Here is an 11,431-nt window from a genome sequence, read left to right as displayed (position 1 = left end):
CTCTACCGAGAGTGGCATAGTGAGACTGTCTCAAAAAACAAACAAACAAACAAACAAACAAGAAAAAACAGTGTTGGGAAAACTGGGTAGCTACATGGAAAAAATGAAATTGTATCTTTATCTCAGACCATCCACAAACATGAATGCAAAATAGATCAAAGACTTAAATGTGAAACCTGAAATTGTAAAATGCTATAAGAAAATATAGGAGAAATCTTCATGCATTGGTCCGGGTAATGACTTTCTGGATATAACTCCCAAGCACAGGAAACCAAAGCAAAAATAGACAAATGGAACTATGTCAAACTAAAAAGCCTACATAGTAAAAGACACAAGCAACAGAATGAAAAGGCAACATGTGGAATGGGAGAAAATACATGCAAACTATATATCAAAGGACATACAACTTTATGGCCAACAACCAATTAAAAATGGGCTAAAGAATTGAATAGAAATTCTCTAAAGAAAACACAAATGGCTGACAGATGTTGAATATCACTAATCATCGGGGAAACACAGATCAAAACCATATGAAGTATCACCTCAGACCTGTTAGAATGGCTATTGTTAAAAAGACAAAAGGTAACAAGTGTTGGTAAGGATGTGGCCAAATTGGAACACTTGGACTCCGTTGCTGGGAATGCAAAAGGGTGCAGCCACTACCCTGGCTGTGCGTGTTAGTTGCCACAAGATAGTATTTGGCTAGCAGTCAGGGCCATGCACCTCCATCATGTGCTTTTTTTGTCATTGTTGTAAGAGCATTGAACCTGACATCCACCCAAGAGTGCACTACGGTTTTGTTAACTGTAGGGACAGTGTTGTACAGATCTCTAGAACTTACTCATCTTGCATAATTAAGGCTTTATCCTTGCTGATTAGCAGCTCCCCATTTCCTCCTGCAGACGGCTATTCTAGTCTCTGAATTCTACAAGTTTGACTATTTTAGATACCTTCTGTACTGTGGCTTCTCAGGAAGTATGTTATCCTATCACTACCTTTGCTTCAACTCAGGTGGCATGTTTGTCTGGAAATTAAGACTGGACCGGTGTTTCCCAAAGAGCGTAAGAACGTGCTACCTGCACATCAGAGTCAGCTGTGTGTGGGAAGTGGGAGCACAGGGGTAGGGGCTTTTAAAAATGGAGGTCTCTGGACCTTACCCGGACTTCTGGATCAGCATATCTCATGGAAAGATCCAGGTATTAGCAAACTTAAATTGAAGCCTGACTGGGTAAAACACAAGACTGAGATGTCTCCCCATTCTAAGAGTGTATGATTCATCTTCTAGTGCTGTTTATTGACTGGGACTAGCTGGAAGTCCCTGGGAAATTTAGTTAACCTTTGAGTCTCACTTTTGTCACTTTGAAACAGAAGATAAGCTATAATCTCTTCTAGCTCTGGAGTCCCATGCCTCTATTTTATACCTTGTCTCTCTTAAATTGAAGCTTTGCTTGTACATGGTATCGGGGTATAAGTGAGCATGTTAAAAAACCTGTTTGTTGCAATGAAATCAAATAGTAAGTGCTCAATGAATTTTTGTTGACTGATAGCTTGGTTTTAGGGTTAGTCAAAGGAGGCCATTCAAAACAGGAGAAAAACCACATCTTAAAGGCCAGGAGCTTCCCAAACCTTGGCTCACTTCAGAGCCTAACATGAAAGCCGTTATTTAAGTTGTGCGTCTGAAGTGGGCTGGAGGGAGGAGGCAGCGACTTACACATCACAGAACTGCTGCGGGCCCATAAACGCTCTGCTAGCGATGCTCAAGGCCTAAAAGAGGTTTTCCCTGTGTGGCTTTATCAAAGGCCATGGGCAGGCAGCCGGGCTCACAGAGCTGCTCCTGTGTGGGCACAGAGACTCTCTGTCAGGCTACTTCTCAGAGGAACCACAGGGCTGGTTTCCATCCCCTGTGCTGGGAGGAGGGCAGAGCAGGAGAAGGAGACCCATGGGCTTATCCAGATCCCAGAAGTAGTGGGTGAGACGAGCAATATTCATCGTCACATCTAGGGATACAGAAGCTTTGGCTTTGGCTGCAGTGTCTCTATCGACTTTGTTTTTCAGGGGACACTTAGGGAACAGGAGAGCTGTGCTTCTGAGTCAAGGATATGGTATGTAGCTGGGAATCTGATAGATGCTCCTGTCTGTGTGGAGCCTACATGGCTCCCGTCCCTTAAAAGCAGCTGTGTTTGGGGTCAGGTTATCTGGGTGGGAACCTGGGTTCTCTCCTAAGGGTTCTCTTCCTTCCTTTTCTGGACAGTCTGTCTTCAAGAACATTGTGTAAGCTGTTTCTTGATGCTCACCCCACATTCATGACCTTGTGAGGAACCCAGTGGCTCCCATCCTTTGGCCCTCAGGCTGTGGTCCACAACCTTTGTCCAGCCTCGGAAGTTCTCAAATGTCCTCTGATGCGGTCTCCTTTCTTGTTCTTCTCTGACTCTCCTGCCCATAGGGACAAACCTCTAAGATTCACCAAGAGCTGAGGACTAAATGACATCCCACGTGTTCTTTTTTTCTTCTTACATCATGACTAAGTGAGGTTTATTCCAGGAATGTCAGAATGCTTGAGCATTAAGAAATACTTTTATATAATATGATAATAGAAAAAAAAGTGATTGCCATAGATGATGAAAAAATTTTTAAAGAATGCAGCCCATCTTTTAAAATAGTGATGTAATACCTATGCAAAACTGTAGAGGTGCACAGCAGATACAAAGCCAGGACTCTGACACAATCATTGCCAAGTTTTGAAATATATGGTTCCCGTGTTTAGTGACCTACTATAAAATACATAAGTCTCACTCTCCTATTACAGACAGAGATTGGGCTACACTACTAATTTGCTGGCAGACAGCTTGTAAAGACTCATTTAGCCTGTAAGTTTCTTTTTTTTTTTTGGAGACAGAGCCTCAAGCTGTCCCCCTGGATAGAGTGCTGTGGTATCACAGCTCACAGCAACCTCCAACTCCTGGGCTCAAGCGAGTTTCCTGCCTCAGCGTCCCAAGTAGCTGGGACCACAGGCGCCTGCCACAATGCCTGGCTATTTTTTGGTTGCAGCCATCATTGTTTTGGTGGGCCGAGGCTGGATTCAAATCTGCCACCTTAGGTGTATGTAGCTGGCGCCTTAGCCGCTTGAGCCACAGGCGCCGAGCCTAGTCTGTAAGTTTCAAAATGAAAAATAATAAGTTACACAAACTACTAGTTTTCATAAGGTTATATTATGTGTTATCTACAAGAAAAAATAACAATTTGCCAATAGAATATATCTGAAGTATCTTTTTCTATCTTAAAGAGACAATCAGACCAAAGCTGTGAAAAATATACTCTCATACTCCCTGAAGGACATCTGCATGGCCTTGTGCTGGAGAACATAAAGGCAGTCCCATATGTATGAAAGTGCCCAGAAATTTAATGGTGTGGTTCCTTTCACAATTTACTGAAACATTACACATGTGCTTTTTGTGTCCTGGCATACCCATACAAGCCTATTTAGCCCATAAAGAAAATAAGGTAATATGTTGACAACAAACAGCAAGCAATCATACTGTCTTTACTTGTTGAATGAATTAAAGATGAGAGACTAGAGCAGACATAATGGATAACATGTCACCCAAACCCCAGATAATCATTTCAGCTGCATCTTCCCAAGACCAGAGATGCAGGCAAACGACTAATTTCAAAAGTCCTGATTGCTTACGAATAGTATATAGACCTCTCTGGGAAGGGAAAAAGAACTTCAGACCTTGGATTTTCTTTCTTTCTTTCTTTTTTTCATTTACAAAAGGTAGGTTATGTTTATTAGAGTCACAAGCACTTGACTCAAGACCACCAAGAAGGCCGTGCCTGTCGCTCAGTGAGTAGGGTGCCGGCCCCATATACCAAGGGTGGCGGGTTCCAATCCAGCCCCGGACAAACTGCAACAAGAAAATAGCTGGGTGTTGGGTGGTGCTTGTGGCTCAGTGGGTAGAGTGCCGGCCCCAGAGGGTGGCGGGTTTAAACCTGACCCGGCCATGCTGCAGCGATAAAATGGCTGGGCATTGTGGTAGGCACCTGTGGTCTCAGCTACTTGGGAGGCTGGGGCAAGGGAATCGCCTAGGCCCAGGAACTGGAGGTTGCTGTGAGCTGTGATGCTGTTGCACTCTACTGAGGGTGATGGCGGTAGACTCTGTCTCTACAAGAAAAAAGTAAAAAAAAAAAATAGCCGGGTGTTGTGGTGAGTACCTGTAGTCCCAGCTACTCGGGAGGCTGAGGCAAAAGAATTGCCTAAGCTCAAGAGCTGGAGGTAGCTATGAGCTCTGACATTATGGCACTTTACTGAGGGTGACATAGTGAGATTCTGTCTCCTAAAAAAAAAAAAAAAGACCACAAAGAAACTATTTTTCCTTCGCTTCATTCTGAGTCTCTGAGTCCTAGGGTGTGATCCAGACTGGCAGAAGTGCTGCTTGGGGCCTATTCACAAGTTCGCAGATTTCTCATTGAGGGCAATCTGTGACTATGTGAGATTGGCCAGGTAGGTCATCATCAATAGGTCATTGATGTTGCTGTTGAGCATGATCTTGGGTACTTGGTTAACCAGGCTCATGAAGAAGCAACCCACAGTGTTGTCAGTCCACAGCTTTCCAGACAGTACATCCTCTGTGTACTGCAACACTGTGCTTAAAGCATCCTGGATAGGAGCTGATGCCCGTCCTACTTGCTGCAAGTCACTTGAGAGTCCAGTCACTCGGTTGGGGCTAAAACAGGTGTGCATGATCAGGTCAACTCCAATGGGTTCAGTGTCGTAATATGCATATTTCACTGTCAGAGGTGTGAGCATCACTCCCATGGTCCTCCCAGGGACACCCATGAAAGTGCTGGCATAGGCTTTGATGCTCATGCGGTGTTTTGGAGACTTGCATCCACAGTGTGGTGAATGGGGTTGGGGGCCTCCCGGCTGGAGTACTCATGGGTCAGCACAGAGTGTTCTGTGATATCATGGCCTGTAGCATAGCATACCAGCCCAGGATGAGCTCATTTGGGGAGTCTTTTTTTGTACAATTCATACATGTTCTTAGCAAATTCTATGTCAAAGCCATCTTCTGACTCATTGTGCAGCACTGAAAAGCAACTGGTGACCTCTGCTGAGCGCTGATCAACAGTTCTCAGCAGGGTTCCCATAGCACCGACAGCTTCCTCATTTCATTGCTCATACCTGTCCAATAGGGAGCTCAAAATGACTGGGTGAAGTTTGACCATGTGGCCACCAGGGAAGGGCCTGGGAGGGCTGGCCAGTCAATGAGGGTGTAGCTGTGGCCAGGGCTGGGCAGGGATTGGCAGGAGGATCACTTGCTGTTATTGCTGATGCAGTCATCTTGTTGTGAAAGAAGGAGCCAAGAGCAATGAGAGTGACCTTGGCTTTTCTTGACGTAAGACATTCATTTAATGCTCCTACTGGATACAATAGGCAATCTAAAATACTCATTCCCCATACAGCTTGTCCATTGATATTAATTATATTAACTTTTCAGTACTGTGGAGATTTTGCTATTGAGGCTTTATCTCTGTTCAAACAACTTCCTACAAATCTTTCATTTATAGGAGCCTCTCTAATATGAATTTGCTGATGTTTTCCACGTCTGAAGACGTTTCCATCATCTCACTGGCAGGATTTCCCTTTCGTGTGAATTCTCAAATGCTGGAGAGAGCTGGTGATTCCATGGAAAACGTTTCCACATTCATCATGTTTCCAAGATCTCTTTTGCGTAGATTCTCCAGTGCATAGTTAGTCCCGACTTCTGGGTAGAGGTCTTCTTTCTCCCTACATTCTTCCCGAAGGTTCTATAAAGTTTCCTTGCTGAATGAAAGCCTTCTCATAGTCATCACACTTAGGTTCTCTCTCTCATGTGGTTTCTTGTCCTTCATTCATGCTGTCTCTTCAACTTTTCCAGCATCACTCGTGCCTCCTTTCCACATTCTGGATGATATTATCCTATTTACACCTGCAGCCTCCCAGGCAGGGGTCAGGACCTGTTCTAGCATCTGTTCCTTAATATGTATTTCTGGCCTCAAAATCCATGGATGGAGCTCACTGAGTCTCCTGACAGCCCCATGAGGTCCAGGTATCTATCTCCTGATAGTGACAACTGAAAGTTTGAGGAAAGATCTGTGATTTCTTTGCCAGCTTGATTCCTGGTTCCAGGAACAGGCCTCTTCTACTATCAGTTAGAATTAGAGATCTTTCCTGCAACAGGACTGCCATTCTGGAATGAGAGAGCTCAGGAGAAGATCCATTCCAGCTTGGGATTCACATTGATTTTTCAGAAGTATTTCCTTGTAGCTAGGCTTCTTTCTCAAAAACTTGGAAGCCATCCTTAACTTTCCCTGGCAGCTCTTCACCACCAGGCCCAACTTCATCAGAGTCACCAAACAGCCAAATCAGACACTGAATTCTGAACCTGAAGTCCATGACCCTGAAACTACCACTCTGCCGAAGTCACTTCACAAAAAGCCTGAGTGTTTTGTCCAAACATGTCTCTCTAGCCCCCTAGGAGATAACTTGCATTCATTAAGACTTACTATGTGTGAAATACCACTATGTGGCTTGCAGAAATGCTCTCCAAAGTGGGGTGTGAGATGCCCAAGGATGATCCATTGGCAAGCAGGAAGAACATACTAGGACTTCTATTTCTATTTATTTTCCAACCCAAGAAATAAAAATGAAATTAGTTTTACTCATATTTAATGGAAATTAGTGCCTTTGTGCCTGGTATATGAGATATCTTGAGGGCAGAATGGGGGTTCTGACTACAGAGAAGACTAACAGTGGCATATAATCTTCACAAAGTGGACAAGTGAAGGTTGAAGGTAATATTGAAAGGTAAATGCAACCAAACCACACAAAAAATGATAGAGGACACTTCTATTCCCAGAATTAGCTGGATCAGACAGTCATCTACAAAGAAAAAAACAAAAACAAAACCAAAAATAATGATAATCTAATCAGACCTGGCAGGAAGTTAGTAAAGAGGAAGAAAGTTGGAAAAGAAGACTATTTGGTGCTGGTGGGAATGCAAACTAATACGTTCCTTTTGGAAAGATGTTTGGAGATCACTTAGGGATCTAAAAATAGACCTGCCATTTGATCCTTCAATTCCTCTACTAGGTATATATCCAGAAGACTAAAAAGCACTTTATAACAAAGATATTTGCCCCAGAATGTTTATTGCAGCCCAATTCATAATTGCTAAGTCATGAAAGAAGCCCAAGTGCCCATTGACCCATGAATGTATCAATAAATTGTGGTATATGTACACCATGGAATATTATGCAGCCTTAAAAAAGATGGAGACTTTACCTCTTTCATGTTTACATGGATGTAACTGAGCTGGAATGTATTCTTCTTAGCAAAGTATTTCAAGAATGGAAGAAAAAGTATCCACTGTACTCAGCTCTACTATGAAACCAATTTATAGCTTCCATATAAAAGCTGTAACCCAATGATAGCCCAAGAAGAAGGGGAAAGAGAGAAAGGAGGGGAGAGAGGGAGGAGGATGAGTGGAGGGAGGGTAATTGGTTAGACCACACCTATGGTGCATTTTACAAGGGTACATGCTAAATTTACTAAGTGTAGAGTATAAATGTCTGAACACAATAACTAAGTTAACCAGTTTGATGAAAATATTTCAAATGGTATAAAAACCCAGCACATTGTACCTCATGATTGCATTAATATACACAGCTATGATTTAATTAAAAAAAAGAAGACTATTTGGAATATGAATTTACCTCTAAAATTTTTAAGGTGAATCTCTTTGTAAGTTCATGTCATGGTTTAACAGATGAATAGTGATACAAAATCATCACATTGAGCAATGCATTCACAAACTAAACATCCAAAACATGAGGACAGGTCTCTACATTTTTCCAGCAAAGTCTAAAGTTATGAAAATCAATTCTGATTGTTAGAAAATGTTATTAAACTTAATAACACATATTTGATGTTTCTTTTGAGGTTTCTTACTGACAGCAAAAGATGAAAAGCCGTATGCTGCTGCAGAAACACTTCCTGACATTAGAAAATACTTTCTGACTTCCTGGATGAAATACGTAGAAAATAGTATGGCAAAAAACTAAGATGCATTCATTCGTTAGAAAAAGAACATTGAAAATTGTTGAGTGATGCTTAGAAAATATTGCTTAATATATATTTTTTGATATGTGCTATTTTAGCCAATTTTATTATTTTTAAATTTTCTTTATTAAATCATAACTGTGTACATTGATGCATTTTTGGGATTTATTGTGAATCCAATTCAATGTGAAATGCTTACATTGAACTGATTAACACATCCATTACCTCACTTACTTATTTGTTGTGGTAAGACAATTATACTCTTTTCTTTTTTTTTTGCAATTGAATGGTAACTGTGTACATTGATGCACTTTGGGGGTACAGTGTGGTGTTTTCATACACAATCCAAGACACTTCCATCAAACTGGTTAACATAGCCTTCATGTAACTTTCTTAGTTATTATGTCAAAACATTCATATTCTACTCATAGAAAGATTCACTTGTACCCTTGCAAGATGAACCACAGAAGTGAACCCTCGAATCCCTCTCCCACAGAGGTGAACCCTCGAATCCCTCTCCCCTCTTTTCTTAATAGTTTTGAAATGTACCATTACATCATACACACTCGGTGAGGTCCTCCAAATACCCTCCTTCCTCTCAACCTCCCTCCTCCCCTTTTCCTTCTCCTCCCTCCTACTTTCCGGACTATAGTTACGTTTTACCATCCGTATGAATGTATAGTTGATTATATATTGATTTCATAGTAGTATTGAGTACATTGGATACTTTTTTCCCCATTCTTGAGATACTTTAAGAAGAATATGTTCCAGCTCCATCCAGGTAAACATAAAAGATGTGAATTCTCCATCTTTTTAATGGTTGCATAGTATTCCATAGTGTATACATACCACAATTTGTTAATCTATTCATGGGTTGATGGGCACTTGGGGGCTGTTTTCATATCTTGTCAATCATGAATTGGGCTGCAATAAATATTCTGGTGCAAATGTCTTTGTTGTAAAATTATTTTTGATCATCTGGGTATATACCTAGTAGAGGAATTGCAGGATTGAATGGTAGGTCTACTTTTAGTTCCTTGAGTGTCCTCCAAACTTCTTTCCAAAAAGGCCATATTAGCTTGCATTCTCACCGGCAGTATAGAAGTGTTCCCTTCTCCCTGCATCCTCACCAACCTCTGTAATTTTGAGATTTTGTTATGTGGGCTAGTCTTAGTGGAGTTAGATGATATCTGAAAGTGGTTTTGATTTGCATTTCTCTGATGATTAAAGATGATGAACATTTTTTCATGTGTTTTAACAATGTTGATTCTTCTCAGCCATGAGCATGGTATGTTTTTCCATTTGTTAACATCTTCAGCTATTTCTTTCTTCAGAGTTTCATAATTCTCTTTATGAAGATCTTTCACATTTTTGTTAGGTAAATTTCCAGAGGTTCCATCTTCTCTGGGACTACGTAAAAGGAATAGAGTCCTTGACTGTATTTTCAGCTTGACTATTGTTGATATATATATATGCTACTGCTTTGTAAGTATTGATTTTGTATCCTGAGATGCTGCTGTATTCCTTGATCACTTCTAAGAGTTTTGTAGTTGAGTCCCTGGGATTTTCCAGGTATAGGATCATATCATCTGCGAAGAGTGAGAGTCTGATTTCCTCTGACCCCTTTTGGATACCCTTGATTGCCTTCTTTTGCCTGATTGCAATGGCAAAGACTCCCATTACTGTGTTGAATAGCAGTGGAGACAGTGGGCAGCCTTGCCTAGTTCCTGATTCTAGTTCCTGATTGAAAATGTTTTCAATTTTACTCCACTCACTATGATATTGGCTGTGGGTTTGCTATCTGTGGACTCTATCAGTTTAAGAAATGACCCATCTAAGCCTATTTTCTTAAGTGTTCTGATCATGAAAGGATGCTGGATATTATCAAAAGCTTTTTCTGCATCAATTGAGAGAATCATATGGTCTTTGTTTTTTATTTTATTTATGTGATGAATTATATTTATAGATTTATGTATGTTGAACCAACCTTATAACCCTGGAATAAAACCAACTTGATCATGGGTGTATAATTTCTGGATGTGTTGTTGAATTCTGTTTGCTAAGATCTTATTGAATATTTTTGCATCATTGCTTAATATTTGAAGCAAGAAGTGTTAGACTGAATTGCACAGTGTGAGAGGTGTTTTATACTGTTGGATGGAACTAGATGTGTCTAACATGTTTCAGTCGTGGTAATTCCCAAATTCTATTTCAATAGAGAAATATTATGAAAATTACCCTTCTTTTTAGAATATAGAAAGCCCCAAGAGCTCATTGCTCCCGCCCTGGGTAATAAAAAAAATCTGGCTAAAGAGAAAAAAGTCTTTTTTTTTTTTTTTTTTTTGAGACAGAGCCTCAAGCTGTCCCACTGGGTAGAGTGCCGTGGCATTACAGCTCACAGCAACTTCCAACTCCTGGGCTCAAGCGAGTCTCTTGCCTCTGCCTCCCAAGTAGCTGGGACCACAGGCGCCCGCCACAACGCCCGGCTATTTTTTGGTTGCAGCCGTCATTGTTGTTTGGCGGGTCCGGGCTGGGGATTCGAACCCGCCACCTTAGGTGTACGTGGCTGGCGCCTTAGCCGGTTGAGCTATAGGTGCCGAGCCGAGAAAAAAGTCTTTAAATGTTTTTGAGCCCATTACAGAGCTGAGGTCTCAAATAAGCTAGGTTAACTAAATACCTGGAGGAGGTGAGAAGCTCCCCCCTCAAGACAAAACAAGACACGTGAACTGTTTCACTTTTGCAGAAAAAAAAGTAAGAAGAGATGATAGTGAATTATTAAGAGCCGAGTGTACTTCTAGTATGGCCAATTAGAATCCCTGGAAACCCCAGACCCAGGAGGAACTCATAATTGCCAGCTTTTTTGGTGTGAGCCTTCAGCAGGTGATCAAGAAGAAGACTGGGCCTGTGGGAGGAGACTTCAGAAAGCTCTCCCTTCCATGGTGCACAGACATGGATCCCACTTGCTTACCAGAGTCTTCATATGAATCAAAAGCCATGCATTTCTGGGGGAGTGGAGGAGGAAGGAAACTCTCTTATCCCCTCGTCCTAGGCAAAGAACTATTACCTCTGGGCTAGAGGAAGAAGTAAAAGCTGACTGTTGCTGGGGGAAGAAAACCAGTTTGGGGTGGGAGAGGATTGTGATGTATGTAGAAGTAAAATTCATGACAGTAACAGCACAAAAAAATTGGAGAGAGAATGTGGAAGTGTGTAGTAAGTTTGTGTCACTATTGCCAACCCTAGAGCTATCACTAAAAAGTAAGACAAAGAAATATAACTATTAAGCTAGTAGTAGAGATAAAATAGAAATTAATAAGAAAGGCAGAAAAAGAT

The 11,431-nt window shown here is 41.4% G+C and overlaps 1 pseudogene; it reads right to left on the bottom strand.

Moving 5' to 3' along the window:
* Window positions 1–4,444: 4,444 nt before the first annotated feature.
* LOC100953789 lies at window positions 4,445–5,452 on the bottom strand (annotated as a pseudogene).
* Between the last annotated feature and the right edge of the window lie 5,979 nt (window positions 5,453–11,431).

This window comes from Otolemur garnettii, unplaced genomic scaffold (assembly GCF_000181295.1).
Source record: "Otolemur garnettii isolate 467f Iridium unplaced genomic scaffold, OtoGar3 scaffold00068, whole genome shotgun sequence".
Taxonomy (NCBI): Eukaryota; Metazoa; Chordata; class Mammalia; order Primates; family Galagidae; genus Otolemur; species Otolemur garnettii.
Note: the sequence above shows the minus strand (reverse complement) of the source record. Positions and strands in the feature narration are given on the sequence as shown.